The 22,831-nt window shown below is 40.5% G+C and overlaps 1 non-coding gene across 1 annotated transcript; it reads right to left on the bottom strand.

Annotated features, from left to right (window-relative positions):
- Positions 1-21,897: 21,897 nt before the first annotated feature.
- On the bottom strand, positions 21,898-22,061 carry LOC119000866 (U1 spliceosomal RNA). Its single transcript, XR_005069429.1, has one exon. It is a non-coding gene; the product is annotated as a U1 spliceosomal RNA (small nuclear RNA).
- Positions 22,062-22,831: the final 770 nt, after the last annotated feature.

A 22,831-nucleotide genomic window follows, 5' to 3' on the forward strand; every position in this document is an offset into this window, starting at 1 on the left:
CTTCTGCTGTCATAAACCCTTTTGCCTCCCCTTCCAACTGATCACACAAAAAAAGGAGTACGTGGAAGTGGAGAACACCAAGATACCTGAAGGAGACTGCACCACTGAATTTCACAGGTATTCTACCAAAGAAGTTCACACCATAAACTCAGGGAGTCAGAACAGATCAATTTAAGAAGCTGAAGCAAAGAAGAAGAGCCTCACAAACAATGGGAAGACAAAGGATCAATCCCCAAATGAAAGGAAAGGAGGAAGCCTCAGAAAGAATATTAGATGAAATAGAGGCAAGTCAACTATCAGATATTGAATTCAAAGCACTGGTTATCAGGAAATTCAAAGAGCTCACAATGAGCTACCAGAAACTACAGGGGAGCTACAATGAACTCACCGCAAACTATATCAACATGAAAAAGGAAACAGAAACTGTCAGGAAAAGCCAAGAGGAAATGAAGAATACAATTTCTCAATTGAAAAACACAATAGAAGGTATCAAAAGCAGGATCAAAGAAGCAGAAGATTGGATCAGCAAGTTGGAGGACAAAGTAGAAAAAAACACCTAGAAAGAGCAAGAAAAGGAAAAGAGGCTCAGAAAGAATGAAGAGGGGTTAAGAGAAATGCAAGACAATATGAAACATAATAATATCTGAATAATAGGAATACCGGAAGGAGAAGAAGAGGAGCAAGGGATAGAAAACCTATGTGAAAAAGTAATGATGGAAAAGTTCCCTAATTTGATGAGAGAAAAAATTGCACAAGTCCAGGAATCACAGAGAGTCCCAATCAAGAAGAACCCAAAGAGGCCCACTTCAAGACACATCATCATTAAAATGGCAAAATTCCAAGACAAAGAGAGAATCTTAAAGGCAGCAAGGGAGAAAAAGGAAGTAACATACAAGGGAGCCCCAGTAAGGTTAGCTACTGACTTCTCAATGGAAACATTCCAAGCAAGAAGAGAATGGCAAGAAATATTCCAAGTAATGAGAAAGAGAGGCCTACAACCAAGGCTACTGTACCCAGCAAGGCTCTCAATCAAGATAGAAGGCCAAATAAAGAGCTTCCAAGACAAAAGAAGTCTAAAAGAATATGCCTCCACCAAACCAGCTCTACAAGAAATACTAAAAGGACTGCTTTAAGGAAAGGAAAGGAAGGAAAAGAGAGAGACAGAGAGGAACACAGGCACAAAAGTGGCAATGAATAAGTACCTATCAATAATAACCTTAAATGTAAATGGATTAAATGCTCCAATCAAAAGACATAGAATAGCTAAATGGAAAAGAAAGCATGACCCACATATATGCTGCCTCCACAAGACCCACCTCAGGACAAAAGACCATCACAGACTAAAAGTGAAGGGCTGGAAACAAATTTTCCAAGCAAACGAACAAGGAAAAAAACCTGGGGTAGCAATTCTCATATCAGACAAAACAGACGTCAAAAAAAAGGGCCATAAAGAGAGACCCAGAAGGTCACTTCAAAATACTCAAGGGAAGAATCCACCAAGAAGACATTAACATCATAAATATATATATGCGCCCAACATAGGAGAGCATCCAAATATATAAGAAAAATCCTAGAAGACTTCAAGAAAGATATTGACAGCAACACAATTATAGTAGGGGATTTTAATACCCCACTGTCAAAAATAGACAGATCTTCCAAACAAAATATCAACAAAGATATAGCTGCACTAAACAACACCCTAGATGAAATGGAGTTAACTGATATATATATAGATCCTTCATCACAAAGAAGCTAAATATACATTCTTTTCAAATGCACATGGAACATTTTCAAAGACAGACCACATGATAGGACACAAAACAAGCCTCAACAAATTCAAGAAAATTGAAATCATACCAAGCATTTTCTCTGACCACAAGGGGATGAAATTGGAAACCAACCCCAAAAGAAAAAGCCCCAAACACCCAAAAGCATGGAGACTGAATGGCATGCTATTAAACAATGAATGGGTCAAGAATGAAATTAGGGAAGAAATCAAAAAGTTTCTGGAAACAAATGAAAATGAACTCATAGCAACCCAAAACTTATGGGACACAGCGAAGGCAGTCCTGAGAGGGAAGTTCATAGCAATACAGGGCTATCTAAAAAAGATAGAAACATTTCAAACAAACAACCTAACCCGACGCCTCCAAGAACTTGAGGAACAATAATAAAGACAGCCCAGAGCAAGTAGAAGGAAGGAAATAAGCAAGATCAGAGCAGAATTAAATGACATAGAGACTAAAAGCACAATTGTAAGGATCAATGAATCCAGGAGCTGTTGTTTTGAAAAGATAAACAAAGTCAACAAGCCATTAAGTAGGCTCATCAAGGAAGAAGAGAGAGGACCCAAATAAACACAATCAGAAATGAAAGAGGAGAGATTACAACTGATACCACAGAAATACAAGGGATTGTAAGAAATTACTATGAAGAACTATATGACAAGAAATTTGAAAACCTAAGTGAAATGGTCAAATTTCTAGAAAAATATAATCTTCCAAAACTCAATGAAGAAGAAGAAAGCCTGAACAGACCAATAACAGCAGATAAAATTGAAGCAGTAATCAAAAATCTCCTGTCACACAAAAGCCCTGAACCAGATGGTTTCACAGGAGAATTCTACAAAGCTTTTAAGGAAGAGCTAACCCCTATCCTTCACAGACTATTCCAAAAAATCCAAAATGATGGAAGACTCCCAAACTCTTTTTATGAAGCCAGCATTATCCTAATTCCAAAACCAAAGACACAACAAAAAAAGAAAACTTCAGGACAATATTGCTGATGAACATAGACACTAAAATCCTCAAGAAAATATTGGCAAATCACATCCAGCAATATATTAAAAAGATCATACACCATGACCAAGCAGGATTCATCCCAGGAATGGAAGGATGGTTCAATATTCAGAAATCAGTAAATGTAATACACATCATATAAACAAAAGCAAAGACAAAAAAATCACATGATATCAATAGATGCGGAAAAAGCTTTTGATAAGGTACAACACCCATTATGATAAAAACACTCAGCTAAGTGGGAATAGAGGGAGTATTCCTCAATATAGTAAAGGCCATATATGAGAGACCTATAGCCAACATCATACTCAATGGGCAAAAACCAAAATCCTTTTCACTAAGATCAGGAACAAGACAAGGTTGTCCATTTTCACCACTTCTATTCAATACAGTATTGGAAGTTTTAGCCACAGCAATCAGACAAGAAAAGGAAATAAAAGGCATCCAAATCGGAAAGAAGGAAACAGAACTGGCATTGTTTGCAGATGACATGATAGTGTACATAGAAAATCCTATAGACTCTACCCCAAAACTGCTCATCCTAATAAATACATTTGGCAAAACAGCAGGATACAAAGTCAATATCCAGAAATCAAAGGCATTTTTGTATACTAAAAATGAAACAGCAGAAGCTGAAATCAAGACAAAATCCCATTCGATGTAGCAAAAAGAAAAATAAAATATCTGGGAATAAACCTAACCAAGGAGGTAAAAGACCTGTATACAGAAAACTACACAACACTGAAGAAAGAAATCAAGGAAGACACAAACCAATGGAAACATATACAGTGTTCATGGATTGGAAGAATTAACATCATGAAAATGTCCATACTACTCAAAGCAATTTACAGATTTAATGCAATACCTATTAAAGTACCAATGGCATATTTCACAGACATAGAACAAACACTTCAAAAATTTATATGGAACCATAAATCACCCCAAATAGCAGCTGCAATTTTGAGAAAGAAGAACAAAGTGGGAGGGATCACAATACCTGATATCAAACTGTATTACAAGGCCACTGTAATCAAAACAGCCTGGTACTGGCATAAAAACAGGCACATAGACCAATGGAACAGAACAGAGAGCCCATAAATAAACCCAAGTCTCTATGGGCAACTAATATTTGGCAAAGGGGGCAGTAACACAAAATGGAGTAAAGATAGCCTCTTCAACAAATGGTGTTGGGAGAACTGGACAGCTACGTGCAAAAAAAAGAAACTTGAGCACCGACTTACACAATACACCAAAATAAATTCAAGGTGGATAAAAGACTTAAATACAAGCTGTGACACCATTAAAGTCCTAGAGGAGAACATTGGCAGGAAAATCTCAGATATTTCACAAAGCAACATTTTTACTGATGTGTGTCCTAGAGCAAGGGACATAAAGGAAAGAATAAACAAATGGGATCTCATCAAAATTAAAAGCTTCTGCTTGGCTAAGGAAAACAGTATTAAGACAAAAAGAGAAGCAACTGTTTGGGAAAACATATTTGCCAATGATATCTCAGACAAAGGTTTAATCTCCAAAATATACAGAGAACTTACACGACTCCACTCTAAGAAGACAAGCAACCTAATTAAAAAATGGGCAAAGGGCTTGAAGAGACACTTCTCCAAGGAGGACATACAGAGGATCCAGAGAGACATGAAAAGATGCTTGATATTGCTAGCTATCCGGGAGATGCAAATTAAAACCACAATGAGATACCACTTTACACTGGTCAGAATGGCCATCATAAACAAAGCAACAAACAACAAGTGTTGGAGAGGTTGTGGGGAAAAGGGGACTGTAGTTCACTGTTGGTGGGATTGCAGACTGGTACAACCACTATGGAAAACAGTATGGAATTTTCTAAGAAAACTAAAAATGAACGTGCCTTTTGACCCAGCAATTCCACTGTTAGGTGTATATCCTAAGAACCCTGAAACAACAATCCAAAAGAACCTATGCACACCAATGTTCATAGCAGCACAATTTACAATAGCCAAGAGTTGGAAGCAGCCTAGATGCCCATCAGTAAATGAATGGATCAAAAAACTATGGTACATTTACACAATGGAATTCTATGCAGCAGAAAGAAGGAAGGAGCTCCTACCCTTTGCAACAGCATGGATGGAACCGGAAAGCATTATGCTGAGCTGAAATAAGCAAGATGGTGAAAGACAAATGCCATATGATCTTACCTTTAACAGGAACCTAAACAACAAAACAAGCAAGCAAGCAAAATATGACCAAAGACACTGAAATACAGAACAGGCTGACAGAGACCAGAGGGGAGAGAATTTCAGGGGAAAAGGGGAAGGATTCACAGAAACAAGTATAAAGGACACATGGACAAAAACTAAGGCGGGGGGATGGGAGGAAGGTGGGGAGCACTGAGGGGGTGGGCTGGGTTGGGAGTGTAAGACAGAAAACTGTACTTGAACAATAATCAAATAAATTTTAAAAAAAGAAACAAAGATCTCAAACAACCTAACTTTACATTGTAAGGAACTAGAAAAAGAAGAGCAAAGTCCAAATTTAGCATGAAGAAAGAAATAAAAAAAGATCAAAGCTGAAATAAATAAAATAGAGACTAAGAATACACTAGAAAAGATCAATAAAACTAAGAACTAGTTTTTTGAAAAGATGAACAAAATAGATCTTTAGCTGGATGAGGGGGGTGGGGAATGAATTAGAAATGAAAGAGGGGAGCCCTGGCTGGTGTAGCTCAGTGGATTGAGTGCGGGCTTGCGAACTACACAATCGCGGTTCGATTCCCAGTCAGGGCACATGCCTGGGTTGCAGGCCAGTTCCCAGTTCCTGGCAGGGGACACACAAGAAGCAACCATACATTGATATTTCTCTCTCTCTCTCTCTCTCCCCTTCCCTTCCCCTCTAAGATAAATATATAAAATCTTTAAAAAAAAAGAAATGAAAGAGGGGAAATTACAAGTGATACCACAGAAATACAAAGGATCATAAGAGACTACTCTGAACAATTATATGCCAGCAAAGTGGACAATCTAGAAGAAATAAATTCCTAGATATAAAACTATAAAGACTGACACATGAAGAAATAGAGAATCTGAACACACCAATTATACAAGGAGACTGAATCAAAACACCTCCCAACACACAAACATTCAGGACCAGATGGCTTCACTGGTAAGTGTCTACCAAACAGTTAAAATAGAATTAATCCTATTTGTCCTCAAACTCTTTCAAAATATAAAAGAGGAGGGAACACTCTAAACTCATTTTATGAGGCCAGCATCACTCTGATAAAACCAGAAAGCTATAAGAAAATTATAAGCCAATAGTCTTGATAAAAACATGCAAAAATCCTCAACACCATATTAAAACTGGTTATATTAATCCCAAATATTATGTTAAAAACAAACTGAATTCAACAATATATTAAAAGGATTATACACCATGATCAACTGGAATTTATTCCAAAGATGCAGAGATGGTTCAACATCCACAAATCAATCAACATGATACACTGCATTAACAAAATGAAGAAAAAAATCATATAATTATCTCAATAGATGTAGGAAAGCATTTAATGAAACTCAGCATCTATTCATGAAAAAACTCCAAACAGAGTGGATATAAAGGGAAGTACCTCAACATAATAAAGGCCATATGTAACAAGCCCACAGCTAAGACCATACTCAATGATGAGAAACTGAAAGCTTTTCCTTTAAGATGAGAAAAGAGACAAAGGTACCCACTCTCACCACTCCTATTCAACAGAGTACGGGCAGTCCTGGCCATAGTGATTAGGCCATAAGAAGAAACCAAAGGCATCCAAATTGGTAAGAAAATTGTAAAACTTTCTCTATTTGGAGAGATGACATTATTATATATAGAAAACACTAAAGACTCTCCCCCCAAAATGTTAGAAGAAATTCAGTAAAGTTGCAGGATGCAAAATCAATATATGAAAATCAATTGTGTTTTTATTAATAATAATGAACTATCAGAAACAGAAATGAAGAAAATAATCCTAATTATGCACTATTATAATCCTATTATGCACTATGTGCATAAAATACCTAGGAATAAGTTTAACCAGGGAGTTGAAAGATCTGTATGCTGAAAAATTTAAGAGACTGATGAAAACAAGCATAAATGGAAGGATATTTTGTGCTCATGGACTGGAAGAATTAATATTGATTTAATGTCCATACTACCCAAAACAATCTACAGATTTAATGCAATCCTCATCAAAATTCTAACTGTATTTTTCACAGAAATAGAACAAACAATCCTAAAATTGTATGGAACTACAAAAGATCCTAAATATCCCAAGTAATTTTGAGCAAAAAGAACAAATTTGGAGGCATCATGCTCCCTGATTTCAAACTATATTACAAAGCTATAGTAATCAAAACAGTACGGTATACTGATGTAAAAGCAGACACACAGATCAATGGAACAGAATAAAAAGCTGAGAGATAAACCCATGCATTTAAGGTCAAATAATTTATGAGAAAGGAGCCAACAATATACGATGGAGAAAATACAGTCTTTTTAATAAATGGTGGAAAAACTGGACAGCCATATGCAAAAGAAAAAAAAATTAACCACTATCTTACACCATACACAAAATCAACTGAAAATGGGTTAAAGACTTGAATGCAAGATCTGAAATCATGAAACTCCTAGAAAAAAAAATATAAGGGTTGCTCCTTAACATTGGTCTTGGCAATTATTTTTTTTAATTTGACACTAAAAGCAAAAGTAAAGAAGTGGTACTAAGTCAAATAAAAGCTTCTGCACAAACATGGACACCACCAACAAAATGAAAAACCTACCTATGGAGTGGGAGAAGGTGTTTGCAAACCATATATCTGATTAGCTGTAAATATCCAAAATACATAAAGAACTCGTATAACTCAATAGCCAAAAAACAAACAAAACCCAAACAATTAAAAAATGGGTAGAGTATCTGAATAGACACTTTTCAAAGAAAACATACAGATGGCCAACAGGTATATGAAAAGATGCTCAATATCACTAATTGTCACAAAATGTAAGTCAAAACCTCATACCTGTTAGAATGGCTATTCTCAAAAAGAAGGAATAATAAGTGACAACAAGAATAGGAAGAAATGGGAAATTATGCACTATTGGTGGGAAGGTAGTTTGGTCCAGTCACAATCGAAAATAGTATGCAGTTTCCTCAAAATGTTCAAAACCAAAATACCATATGATCCAGCAATTCCACTTCTGGGTATTATCCAAAGGAAATGAAATCACTATCTCAAAAAGATAAATGCACACCCATGTTCACTGAACATTATTTACAATAGCCATGACATAGAAACAACCTAAGTGTTTACTCACAGATGAATAGACAAAGAAGATGAACAGAACCCTGGCCAGTGTGGCTCAGTTGGAGCATTGCCCCAAACGCACAAGGTTACTGGTTTGATTCCCAGTCAGGGCACATGCCCAGGTTGTTGGTTTGATTCTCCATTTGGGGAGTGGGAGGCAACAGATTGACGTTTCTCTCTCACATCAGTGTTTCCTTCTCTGCCTTTCCTTCTCTCTTGAATGTGAATAAAATAAACCTTAAAGAAGATGAATGGAGATATACATATGTATATGTGTATACATGTGTGTATATAGAGATATATAAATAAGGATAAAAATGTAATGCCATTCAGCCATAAAAAAGAAGTAACTCCTGCCACTTGAGACAACATAGATTATTGCTGAGGCCATTATGATCAATGAGATAATTCAGCTAGAGAAAGACAGATACTGTATGATGTTATTTACACGTGGCATCTAAAAAAGTCAAGCTCACAGAAACAGAGCCTAGGGTGGTGGTTGTCGGGGGCTGGAGAGTGGAGAGATGGGGAGATGCTGGTCAAAGCTTACAGACTTCCAGTTACAAGACAAATGAGCTCTGGGGATCTGATGAGCAGCATGGTGACTGTAGTTAATGACATTATATTATGTATGTGAAAGCAGTTATGAGAGTAAATGTCAATGTCCTCACCACAAAAAGTAATGGTATTCATGTGAACGGACGGAAGTGGTAGCCACACTATGGTGATAATCACTTTTCACATAAGTATATGAAATCAACACATTGTACACCTTATACAATGTTATATGTTAATTATATCTCAATAAAACTGGGAAAAATCAAAAAGAAAGTATGGAGTGTCACCATCCTTGAAAGTGGAGGTGGGCTTCCTCTGCAGGTCAGAGATAATGTGGAGGACACTGCCAGTGAAATGTACTCCTGAATTCACTGTGGGAGGTGGACCTGGGGTCCAAAGATCAAGGCAGCAGTGCTCACCTTCCAGAGACCCAGCAGGTCTAACCAACAGAAGATATGCCCAAGGGGACCATCCAAATGTCTGATCAAAACTGATGGACCTCCTACCATATATACATGCAAATGTATATACTCGTATATACAGGGTCTGGCTCAAATAATGCCCCTTTTTATTACAAGTCATAAGCATGTAATTCTGTAACACACATTATCACACTCAAGCACACCATATGACATTTTAGGTGAAATGTTCAAATTAACACTATAAGTTATTTTTGCGGATTTTAAAAAAGATTTTATTTATTTATCTTTAGAGAGGAAGGGAAGGAGAGAAGGAGAGAAATATTGATGTATGGTTGCCTCTTGTGAGTCCCCTGCTGGGAACTGGCCTGCAACCCAGGCATGTGCCCTGACTGGGAATTGAACCATGATCATGTGGTTTGCAGGCCTGTGCTCAATCCACTGAGCTACACCAGCCAGGGCAACACTATAAGTTATTACACCGATATTATTACCCTACCAACTATCCACAAGCAGGTGTTACTTCTACAGGAATGTATATATTTATATATAAATAGCTATATATTTATATATATATATAGATGTAGATAGCTATATATTTACTTATAAATATACAAACTTGTATGTATTTAAAGCTTATGTATAAGTTTATATACAAATTTATTATTTATATGTATAGATACATAGATCATATGTATTTATAAACATATAAATTATATACAAATATATATTTATAAGTTACATACATTTATATATAAATATAAACCATACATGAGGTCTGCCTAGAAGTCGTCTAGCCATTGTTAATATAATGAGAACAGTTTGCATGGCATCAATATGATCTGGTAGCTAGGGAAAGCAGATTGGAATGCACATGTGTGAACAATGACAACTTCACTGTACTAGTCAGTGGGGTTGCTAGATGCCACTGTGTAAGCATGTGCACTGTGCAGTTGTTTCATTCAAAATGACTGAGCAAGTAGAACAATGAATCTGCATCAAATTTTGTGTTAAGCTTGAACATTTCTCCACAGAAACTATCTGGATAACTCTGAAGACTGCAGCTATGGGCAACTGGTGAATGACAGCTTCACCACCACAATACACCTGCTTATGCATCATGTCCCACACAGAGTGTTTTGGCAAAACATCAAATCACTCAGGTGACTCAGACCCTTTATAGCTCAGATTCGATGCCCTGCAACTAAAATCATCATCAAAAGGGAAGACATTTCAGATTGTCAATGAGATTTAAGAAAACATGATGGGTCAGCTGATGGTGATTGGGAGAACTATGTGAGGTACCAAGGTGCCTGTGTTAAAGGGGACTGAGGTGTCATTGTCTTTTGTACAATGTTTCTTGTATCTTGTATGTTCTTAAGTAATGTGTCTGTTTTTCATATTAAATGGCTGGATACCTTCTAAACTGATCACACACACACACAGACACACACAAAAGACCTGGCTTGAGCCTCTACTTATGGGAAAGTCATAGCCCTTCACCCTGAGACAGTTCATAGAGCTCCTTGACTTGAGGAGAGATCAGGAACCCTTGAAGAAAGAGTTTGTGGTAACATTACATAACACTATTCATCTTGCTCGTTGTCTACCAAGAACCTGCAGGTTCACTACTTCATTGCACACCAGAGAAAGGGAAATTCTGAAATCTTTCTGGGATTGGATAATGGTGCTGGGCTGTCCCTGAGCCAACAGTCAGAGGGGATGCTAACAGGCCTGAGAGTAAAGGAAGTTTTGGCCAAATCCATGTCTCAGTAAGTCTCATGGTCTGTGAGACCATTCTGTATTACTTCCCCAGCTTCTGAACACGTAGTTGGAAGAGACACTTTCAGCATCAGCAGATGCCCACATTGGATCCCTGAACCATGGAATTAAGGCTCTCATGGCAGGAAGGTCAAGAAAAAACCCTGAAGTTTCTCCTCTTTGGTAATGTTGAAGTGTATAAATAGTAAACAAAATCTAATCCATAAGAACAGCATCTCACCAAATAGGGAATATTAATAAAAGATGAAAATTACAAAAAGGAACCAAATGAGAATTCTGGAGTTGAAAAGTATAATAATTGAAATGAAAAAAAAATCACTAGAAGGGTTCAACAGCAGATTTGAATAGGCAGAATACACAATCAGTGAACTTAAAGACAGGCCAATTGAGATTCTCCAGTCTGAGAAATAGAAATAATAAAGAATGCACAAAAATGAGAAGAGCATGAGGCCTGCAGGACTCCACACACTAACCAGCATATGCTTAATGGGGGTTCCAGAAGGAAAAGAGAAAAAGGGACAGAAAGTAGACGAATGGTTCCCAGGTGCAGCGTGTGAATAGGGGGTGGGGTGATAAAATGTTCTGGAATTAGATAGTGGTGATGTTTGCACACCATTGTGCATATACTGTGTGAATATACTATGTGTACCTTACGATGGTTAAATAATGAGCTTTTGTTAGACAAACTTTACATCAGTAACAAGAAATCATTATTTCAGTTCCTCCTGGCTTTCCTCCCTCATTACGCTTCCTGACCACAATGGATGCAACGCACTCAGCACCAAATGTCTTTTGCTTCTACCATTTCACTGCCTTTTGCTTTGTTTTTTGTCCCTTTATCTCAGAAAATCTTATTCAAGTTTTAAAATCTGCTCAAAGTCTTTCATGATTCTCATCCCCGCAACAACTGTTGTAATTCTTCCAGGTTTTATAGTCTGGAAACTAGGTAGCCATTGAAAAGCCTTGGGTTATCCAGACTAATCTCAACTGGAAAGTTTTGTGAAGAATCATTTTTTAAAGTTCTGTGAAAATCAAGTATTATAAAATTTACTATCTTAGTCATTTTTAAGTGTGTATCTCAGTAGTGTAAGGTATATTCACACTGTGCAACAACTAACTTCAATTACACCCCGATTTGTGAAGCCTTCCCTAACTGGAGTCAAGTACTCCTTCTTCCGTGATCCTATAGCATTTTGGGCACCCTCCCATTGTAGCCATTGACCACATTTCTTTCTGGTTACTTTTTGTGTCTGTCTCCATTACTAATTTGTGAGCTCCCTGATGGCCAGGTTTGAGGCTAAATTCTCTGGCCATCACAATGTGATACTAACTAAATGCTTGTTGAGGAAGGAATGAAGGGGTAAAAGAAGGCAGTCGTGTCATGTAAGACTTGGAGACATACAAGGGGAAAGGCAAAGAATCACACACACTTCCTCCTCTTCCTCTACATCCTGACTTGCCTCATCCTTGGCCAAGAACAGGAGCCAGGGGTATTTGCTCAGTAGGTTCCAGGGTCCTGTCAGCTCCTGGCCTCGAGGAAAGTCCCACCTCCAGAACAGTGTCTTCTGTGGCTAATGCCCTACAGCAGCTGAGTTGCCCTTATCCAAAGATATCTGCTCTGTTTACAAAAATTCAAGTTCTTTTTAGCTTCCTACTTGCCTGGACTATAGAATCACAACCTTGAAAAATGCCATCTGCTTACCATCTTTACAACGAACAAAGAAAACATGTGGCAAAATCATTTTTTGGTTATCCAGACACTATTCCTCACAGGAAGTGACTAAAAGTCCCCTTGTTTCGTTCTTCCCTCCTCACCTGTGAGGCCACCCTCCTGTCTATAGGACTCGCTGGCTTTGGCACCAGAGGCTGTGAGCAGAGAGAAGGGTACAACTCCAACGAGTCTGTTGGCTGCTTTCTTCAATTTTGCTAAAGGCTCAGGGAGGAGGCTCAAAAAGGAAGTGAGTGAAACTTTTTGATTATCTGTGTTTTTGCAATTAATCCTGTTCCCCATTAAAGAGTCATAGGAGATGAACCTCCGTTTGCCAGATGGCTGGCATGAACTGGACGGCCTGGCATTTCATTCCTTCCTGTCCAATAAAACAAGGAAATTCAAACCAGACACTGAAATGTCCTTTTCTTTTATTAAAAACAGTTCTTAATTGTGTAGCTGGGTTCTCTGAAAGTGAACTTCAATATGTCTGCACCTTTCGATGGCAGAAAGAGGGACAAAACTGTCACTCTAAAAGTGCTAGACAGTTACATAACGTGACTCTGACCTAGTGGGCGTCACCCCTGGCTGCCCGTCAGGAAGGAGAGGGGGCTGTACCTAAGATGCCTGCTCTGACCTGAAGGGGCTTCTGCATCCGCCTTAAACACAAAACCAAACCCCTTCCATGATGCTAACCAGTAGCCAGAACTAAGAGATCACTGATCTGAGGGTAAAACAGGCCATTTATCTTCAGAATAAGCATGTATTCTGGGAGAAGTTACTTTGGGAAACCCCCTCGTGATAAAAAGATACAAATCAAGGTATTAGCAGTAGTTCTGAACATTGGTAAACAGATCCAAATGCAAACACTAGGCTGATACGTTAGCTCTCTATTATTGTGTAACAGATAGCCACAAACTTAGTAATAACTGTGTGATTACTAACAACTCGGTAAAACTGAGATGACAGACACCTCTTTATCACTGTCTCTACCATTTCCATGGCTGGGTATTTTTAGGAAGGAGAGAGAATGGGCGAGCCTGGAGGTAGCTGAAAATCACAGCAGCACTGGTAAGTTGCCTACTGTCTCCTTCTCCAATGCCTAATAAAGAGTCTATGAGAGTCGATTAAAAGCATATAGAAATCCAGGGTGAAAGGTCCCCTGAGGATTCCGCAGGCCAGCTTCGACCCAGGCTCAGATCCCTCTGTCAGCTCTCTTAGTTACACAGCACAATGCCACAGACTGGGTGGCTTGAACAACAAACATCTATTTTTCGCAGATCTGGAAGCCGGGAAGTGCAGGAACAGGAGTCAGCAGATCTGGTGTCCGTGAGAGCCCTTTCCTGGTTAGAGACCGGCTGCCTTCTCCCTGTGTCCTCCCAGGAAGGGGAGCAGAGGGGAAGCCGCTCTGTCTCTCTGCTAAAGGTGCCATCCCATTCTAGCGGGCTCCACCCTCATGGCCTAATCACCTCCAAAACCATCACACTGGGGACCAGAGTTCCAACCTATGAATTCCAGGGGCACACAGACATTCAGGCTATAGCACCCTCTCTCATAGGGCTCAGGGACCCATGGGGAAACTTCCCACGATGGAGAATGGTTCTCGAGTGGAAGGCCGTCATTGTCAGAGGCCAGCACTCAGGGCTGACTTCTACTCTTGTTCCTTGGATGTGTTTTCTCTGTGATGCAGAGATGATTTAGCTTCTCTGTATTAGCTTCCCATCAGTAAATTTAAAGTCAATCAATCTACTTTTCCATCATCTTTAAATCTATATTTGCTTTCCAACATAGCCCCTGAAAACAGAATTAAACAGAATTGATTTTCTTATCTTACTAAAATTCAAAAGAATTTTTTTTTTACAGTTGCTCAAGTGCCTGGATCTTTTGCAAAGAGCAGCTTTACCTCCACCCGACTTGTTATCTGCAGGCAGTGTCTAAAACTCATTTTCTTTGTTCAGTCAGATTTTGCTTTGGATTCCTCAAGGCGGTCTGTTTACTTGGAGTTAATAGCTCAGAGCCAAATGTTTTGTTTGGAAGAAAGAGGGTGTTGCAGATCTCTGGGTTACCCACTCCAAGGCCAAGTGGAAACTTTTTCTAAGCATCTGCTTCAGGGAGGGGCCCACCGAGGGGCCCGCCCAGCCCTTTCCCTGCTCTCTCCTAGGTAGCCCACGTCAATGCCCAGAGGGCGAGCCTTGCTGATCCACCCAGTCTGCCTGCTTGCCAAGAACTACACACCCTGGGGACTTTAGAGATGAAAGAAATACAACCAATTGAGAGACTTTTTAAAAATTTCCATTATTTTTTCTTGTTTTGATTATGAGCATCAGTGATGATGAGTAGAATATTTGTGATGCCACCACTACAGAGTTTTGGTCCCACCATCATTCACTTCGGCAGGCAGCATGAGGCTGTCCCCCTCATCTGCCCAAGTGAGGGTGGCACACCATGGCATGCAGCAGGTCACTTTGAGGGCAGAGGCATCGAGGGTGGGGAAGCTCCCGCTGGCCTTCAGCTAAGGAAGGGCAGGAAAGAATGAGAGGACTGCTGCGCTGTCCAGGCCCCATCCCACAGAAACTGTTTCTGCTTCAAAAACCATATGCCGGTCAGGGTCACACATTTTCAGTCCATGCCATTGGTCACTTGTTCACTTTGCTTTTGCACTGGGATTCTTAGGGAGTGGATTCTTGTTCTTTAATTTTTGGAGAATGGTGATGGTGAAAATGAGCATCACTGTATAATCCAAAAAGCAAAATGCACAAAAAGTTAACTACATAGCATTTCGCAAAGAGCTATTATTATATATCTGGAGATGTAAGAATGTTTACCATTTTGCCCTGGCTGGTTTGGCTCAGTGGATTGAGTACCAGCCTGCCAACCAGAAGGTCGGTTGGGTTCCTGGTCGGGGCACATGCTTGGGTTGTGGGCTGGGTCTCTGGCTGGGGGAGTACGAGAAGCAACTGCACATCCACCTTTCTGTCCCTCTTTTTCTCTCCCTTCCCCTCTAACAAGAAATAAATACAATCTTACAAAAAGAACGTTCACCATGTTGGTATCAGACCCCAAGTTTCAACAAGCCAACAGGTTGGCTGCATCAAGCGCTTCCCACTCTCTGGCCCTCAGACGTCAGCGAGGCTGTGGCCAGGAGGGTCACCAGCACCTCTTTCCTGGCAGCTCAGGCTGTAAAGATAGGCCCTCCCTGTCCCTTCCCAAGTACTGTGATTGACAGAGACAGATGTTTCCGGAACGTTATCACACTGTTTAGTGAGGAACAGACAGCTTTTTTTCATCAGACTAAAAACCAGGTATAAACAATATTTCAAAAGAAACATTCTATCATCTCCCTGCATAGGTCAGATTTCTCTTACCTCATGAACTCTGACCTTGTTCTAGAGTAATGGAAATTTTGCCAGGTTTTCCTTTGGCTTTCATGCCTCCCTATTGGCTAATTCACATATGTAAATTAATACTCTTAAGAACAGTACGAGAACCATAGCTCAGGTTAACCAAAGTCTGCATCATTTCAATCCTTCTTTATAACTTTTCTGCTTACCGTCTACTCCTTAACTGGACCCACTGTGCCCCTTTCTCCCTCTCAGTGGAGCCGGTGGGTAGTCTGTGCTAAGAAACAGAGACCCCTGTGGCATTTGCTGCTTTCCCCTCCGGAGCAGAGCTGGCACTTAGCTTCTCAGGCTAGTCTCAGAGAAGCTGGATACGTGCTTTTTTCCCAGAATTCTCCAGTGTGTTGGGATGGAAGACAAAAATAGTGTTGTCCCCTGCAGAGGACAATATCCTGATTAGAAATCTTAAAATACTTTCTCAAGTTCTTTTTCCATGGAAGAGACTAGATTTTCAACCAGACAGTTGGCAAAGAGCCACCTGTGTTTTTCAGTTTGCTGGTCCTGACATCTCATGAGAACAACTCAAAAAGCTTACAAAAATCTTTTGCTTTAGGAGCTTAGCGGGGAGTTGGAGTGGATCCATCCATCTCTGGGCTGTGATCCTGCTTCTAACAAGGGGGCATGTGCCACGGTGCTCAGTGAAGGATGCGAAGGGTGGCCATGCCTGCGGCTCTTGGAAATCTGCCGTGTTATTTGCCTTTATGTTCCCTGATGATTATTCCCTGTGCAGTCTTTTTAAAAGCCAGTTCCTTAGACCTTATTCGTCTTGCATAACTGAAAGTGTATACGCATGGAATAGCAACTTCCCCTTTTCCCTTCACCCTGCCCCTGACAACTGCCATTCTACTCTCTGCTTCTATGACTTTGACCATTTTCTTAAGAGGGTAGATTCTCCTGTTGAATGTTTTCACTACAACAAGCAAAACCAAACCAAACCAAACCCATTGCTTGTCTTGAGCTGAGAGATTGGTGATCGGGAATAAGGCTACCTGAGCCCATGTGTAGGGTGCGAATAATATCTCAGGTGGGGGCAGCTCATCCACCTTTTCAACAAAATATTTATTGCAGACCTACTGTGTGCCAGGCACTGTGCTAGTTTTGGCTGAGCAAGACAGGCAGGATTCAACCAGGCAGTCTAATTCTTTCTCCAACAGAGGAAACTAAAAAACCATAAACTAATAAGTTTAAACAAACGATTTGAGTGAAATCAAGTGTGTTGAATGAGGTCATGCTGCAGTGGGGGTGGAAATCAAAAGACCTGTTTTAGACAGATGGTTAGGGAAGGTGATCTTGAGACCGGAAACATGAGGAGTTAGAAGCAGTCTGCAAATATACATGATCCCTTAGGAAAGGGACGCGTTTTTTGGCATGTGGTGATTGGCTGTCAGTGTCTGCTGAGAACGGCCTCTGATCTAGTTCCCCTTCCTTGCCCCTTGCTCCTGCTCCCAGTAGGCATCTGGGGAGACTGAACTATACCTCAGAGAGACAGGGGGAACTGCAAGGAGCAGTAATGACAGCACACTTCACACTGCTATGGACATCTCCTTATACCTTTAGCCTTGATCTTGCCCCTGAACTCTAGACTGTCATATCCAGCTGCATACCAGACATCCCCATTTGGTTGCCTAACACACAGCTCCAAGTTATCGGGTCTAAAACAGAACTCCTGTTTTTTGACTGAGACTCCCTTACCTCAGCAAATGGCATCGACATGTACCCAGTTACACAAGCCAAAGACACCCACAGTCATTCTTGATTCTTGACAGGGCAGCTGATGGTGATTGGGAGAACTGTGTGAAGTCCCAAGGTGCGTAATATGAAGGGGGCTTAGGCATCATGGTCCTATGTAATGTTCCCTGTATCTTGTATCTTCTCCAATGTCTCCTTTTCATAGCACGTGGCTGGATACTTTCTGGACAGACCTTGTATACCCGTGGAACTACGCTATGAAACAAGATATGGAATTAACTCTATCACCTCCCCCATGTTTCCCTGTTCTCCTTTTTAGTCAAATCCCATTGTCCTAGCATTAGACAACTACCAATCTTCTTTCTGTTGGTGTCTGTATTTATTTTTGATGCCTGAACTACTTTTCACTACTACAGTATATGATCTCTCCAAGCTTCAGGCTTCTCATCTATATTATATGTAGATGAGGATAATGTAACATCTTCCTCATAGGTGTATACATTAGAATAGTTGATATATACAGGATCCAGCACAAATAATGCCCTTTTTATTACAAAATATTTTTATATATTTTATTGATTATGCTATTACAGCTGTCCCATTTTCCCCCCTTCACTCTCCTCCACCTTGCACATGCTCTCCCACCTATATTCCCCTACTTTAGTTCATGTCCATGTGTCATACTTATAAGTTCTTTGGCTTCTACATTTCTGATACTATTCTTAACCTCCCTCTATTTTGTATTTATCATTTATGCTTCTTATTCCCTGTATCTTTTCCCCCTCTCTTCTCCTTCCACTCCCCTGTTTCTAACCCTCCATGTGATCTCCATTTTTGTGGTTCTGTTCCTGTTCTAGTTGTTTCCTTAGTTTGTTTCTGTTTTTGTTTTAGGTGTGGTTGTTAATAATTGTGAGTTTGCTGTCATTTGACTGTACATGTTTTTTATCTTGTCTTTCTTAGATAAGTCCCTTTAATATTTCATATAATAGGGGCTTGGTGATGATGAACTCCTTTAACTTGATCTTGTCTGAGCAGCACTTTATTTGTCCTTCCATTCTAAATGAGAGCTTTGCTGGATACAGCAATCTTGAATGTAGGTCTTTGGATTTCATGACTTGGAAAACTTCTTTCCAGCCCCTTCTTGCCTAGAAGGTCTCTTTTGAGAAATCAGCTGACTGTCTGATGGGAACTCCTTTGTAGGTGACTGTCCCCTTATCTCTTGCTGCTTCTAGGATTCTCTCCTTCATTTTAGTCTTGGCTAATGTAATTATGATGTGCCTTGGTGTGTTCCTCCTTGGGTCCAACTTCTTTGGCACTCTCTGAGCTTCCTGGATTTCCTGGAAGTCTATTTGCTTTGCCAGACTGGGGAAGTTCTCCTTTATTATTTGTTCAAATAAGTTTTCCACTTGTGGCTGTTCCTCTTCCCCTTCTGGTACCCCTTTAATTCGGATGTTGGAACATTTCAAGATGTCCTGGAGGTTCCTAAGCCTCTCCTCATTTTTTTGAATTCTTATTTCATCATTCTTTTCTGTTTGGTTGTTTCTTTCTTCCTTCTGGTCCACTCCATTGATCTGAGTCCCAGTTTCCTTCCCTTGACTATTGATTCCCTGTACATTTTCCTTTATTTCACTTAGCGTAGCCTTCATTTTTTCATCTAATTTGTGACCAAATTCAACCAATTCTGTGAGTATCCTGATCATCAGTGTTTGAACTGTGCATCTGATAGGTTGGCTATCTCTTTATTGCTTAGTTGTATTTTTTTCTGGAGCTTTGATCTGTTCTTTCAGTTGGGCCATTTTTTTGTCTTGAGGTGCCTGTTATGCAGTAAGGGGCAGAATCTTAGCTGTTTGCCAAAGCAGGGCAACCCCATTGCTGTATGTTGGGGTGGGGTCTGAGGGGGAACAATGGTGCTTGCTTTGCTCTCTGCCGGATTTCAGTCCCCTCTGCCACTTCCCACAAGCAAATTGGGCCCTTCTGGTGCTGATCCTAGGTGGGTGGGTTTGTGTACATTCTAAGACCCTATGGGTCTCTCCAACAAACTCTGCTGTGAGGCTGGGAGTCTCTCCCGGCACCTCAACCCCCACAGATGTTTTCAATCAGTGTTTTGAGGCTTTATTTCCCCGTGCTGGGACCCTGGGTTGTGTGGTCTGTCTTGCTCCCCGGTTTCACCTGGTCTATCTGCATGTGAATGTGGGACCGCCTGGTTCTGCAAGCCGCCTTGGGTGCCAAGCCCCTCCACAATCCACTGCCTCACTGGGTCCACCCACTGCCACCTTGCATGTCTACTGGTCCTCCAGCCACCAGTTTTTTTTTTTGCTATGACCCCTCTCCATCTGGCCGCCCAACTCCGCCCCTCCTACAGCTCTGGATGCATGTGTCTACTTTAACTCCTTGGTTGTTGGACTTCTATATAGTTCAATTTTCTGTAAGTACTGGTTGTTATTTTGTTTCTAAATTTTTGTTGTCCTTATTTTGGTTGTGCGAGGAGATACAGTGTGTCTACCTATGCCTCCATCTTGGCCAGAAGTACAAAATCTTTTATCACAAAATCATAAGCATGTAATTCTGTAATATAACAATATCATACTCAAATATACCATATGACACTTTAGGTGAAATGTTCAAATTAAAACTATAAATTATTACACCCATATTATTACCCTACCAACCACACTCAAGCAGGCGTTACTTCTGCCAGACCCTGTATAAAGTGCTTATAATCATCTTAGTTATTGCGTTTGTCTGCTTGGGCTGACAGAAAATAATAGACTGGGTGACTAATACAGCAGAAATTTATTTTCTCACAGTTCAGGAAGCTGCAAGTTCCATATCAAAGTGCCAAAGGATTCATTTTCTGGTGCAGACGGCCGCCTTCTCACTTGGTCCTCACATGGCCTTTCCTCTGTGCAGGTGTGGAGACCAAGAGAGCTCTCTTGTGTCTCCTTTTCATGTAAGGACACCAATCCTGTTGGATCTAGTCCCCATCCTTAGGAACTCATCTGACCCTAAATGCTTCCCAACAGCCCTAAGTAGAAATACAATTGCATTGGGAGTCAGGGCTTTAATATGTGACTTTAGGGAAACACAATTCATAACATTCCTTTCCATGGGCCCTCAAAATTCATGTTCTTATCACATGCAAAATATATTCATTCCATCCTAACAGCCCCCCAAATCTTAACTCATTCCAGCGTCAATTCCAAGGCCAAAGTCTCATCTAAATATCTAAATCAGGTAGAGAGGACATTACAGGTTAAGTTTCATCCTGAGGCAAAATTTCTCTCTAGTTATGAACCTGTAAAACTAGACAGGTTATGTGCTTCCAGAATGCAATGGTGGGACAGGCATAAGACAGACATTTCTATTCCAAAAGGGAGAAATTGGAAAGAAGGAAGGGGTGACAGGTCCCAAGCAAGTCCAGAATCTATCAAGACAAATTCCTTTAGACCCCATGGCTCAAGAATGATCCTCTATCACTGGATGCTCTGCTCTCTAGGCCTACTCGGGTGCAGTGTCACCCCTGTGGCCCTAGGCATCAGCCCCTCATCCCCAGCTCTTCGTGGTGGCCTTGCCCCTGGCGGGGTTGGCAGGGGCAACTGAGGAGGGGGCCTGCCCTTGGAAACCTATGAGACTAAGGAGAAAATAGCCTTGTCTGCTGGGCCTGTGGTGGGAATGGCAGCCTCGGTGATCTCTGGATCACCTTTGGGGTCATTCTTCCCTTCCTTGAAAGAATAAAATATGTTCATAGCTTAATAGGTTTATTGTCCTATTTTGCTTCCTTTGGTCCAAATTGGCAGTGTCTCCGCTGGTATAACTCCATCTCTGTTCCTGGGTTCTGCTTGTCTTCTGCTGAGATGGCTGATTAAATCCATGGTTCACATCCATAATCACTTTATCAAGTGACTTTCCACCCATATTCTTGGTGTTCTCTTCATAGCACGCTCACACTCACCCTCATTCCCTCAATGTCTCTGAATATGCTGGTTTTCCATATCTTGAAGTTCTGATCCTTATTGCTTAACAATTCCTTCAATTTATCACTCTTCTCCCACATTTTCTTAATAAGGGATAAGGAAAGACTAAGCCACTTCCTCAACAGTTTGCTTAAGAATCTCCTCAACTATTTTGGTTGTACCTCAGTAAAGCTGACATTAAAAAGAAAATCACCTTAGCTAAATATCCAATCCCTCTCTCCCTCCCTCCCTTTGTTAGGGGAGAACACGAATGCAGTCCCTCACTACCACAAATTATGCAGTCGAGTTTTCCACATTTGGGGAAATCGCAGGGGTCAGCACACCCGGAGTGCAATGGTTGAACCTCACCCTGGGAAAACCACCTTCATGATCATGGTATCTCTCCTGCCAGATGAGTATAAAATATCCAGATTCTTTACTCTCAAGTTCTACCTTCCACAAAACACTAGAACATAATTCAGTCAAATTTTTGCCACCTTATCACATGACTCACCTTTCCTCCAGTTTTTAATGCTATGTTCTTAACTTCCACCTGAGACCTCACCAGAATCACCTTTAATGTTTGTTTTCTATCAATGGTCTCTTCAAAGCAATCCAGTCTCTACCAATTACCCTGTTCCAAAGCCACTTTCACATTTTTAGGTTTATGTTACAGCAGCGCCCCACTTCTCAGCACCAAAATCCATATTGGCCAGCTTGGGTCATCATGACAAGGTAACACAGACCAGGTGCTTAACAGTGGAAATTCATTTTCTCATAGTTCTGGACAGTGCAAGTCCAAGATCAAGGTGCACAAAGGCCTCATCTCCAAATACCATCACACTGGGGATTAGAGCTTCAACATATGAGTTATGGGGGCAAAATTCAGTCCATCGGAGCTATTATTTTCATGAAGTTCTTCAACTAGAGAATTTTAGAGTTAAGAACTGCCCCTGCAGCCCCTAGGAGCTTTCTGATTCTATTACTCTAGTTTTCCTTCCTTTTTCCTAAAGCTATTGGAATATTACTAGGAATAATGGGAAGATGTGTGACCTCTCCTTCCAGAAGTGCTGACTTGCCTACAATCCCTGCATGGCGTCTGTCTCATTCAGTTCCAGATGGGAGGCAGACTATAATAGTGGAAGGGATAGAACTTTGAGGTCAGACACACCCTGGAACAGTATCTATGA

The sequence above is a fragment of the Sturnira hondurensis genome, unplaced genomic scaffold (assembly GCF_014824575.4).
Source record: "Sturnira hondurensis isolate 20B ecotype Veracruz unplaced genomic scaffold, ASM1482457v3 Scaffold0016284, whole genome shotgun sequence".
Classification (NCBI taxonomy): Eukaryota; Metazoa; Chordata; class Mammalia; order Chiroptera; family Phyllostomidae; genus Sturnira; species Sturnira hondurensis.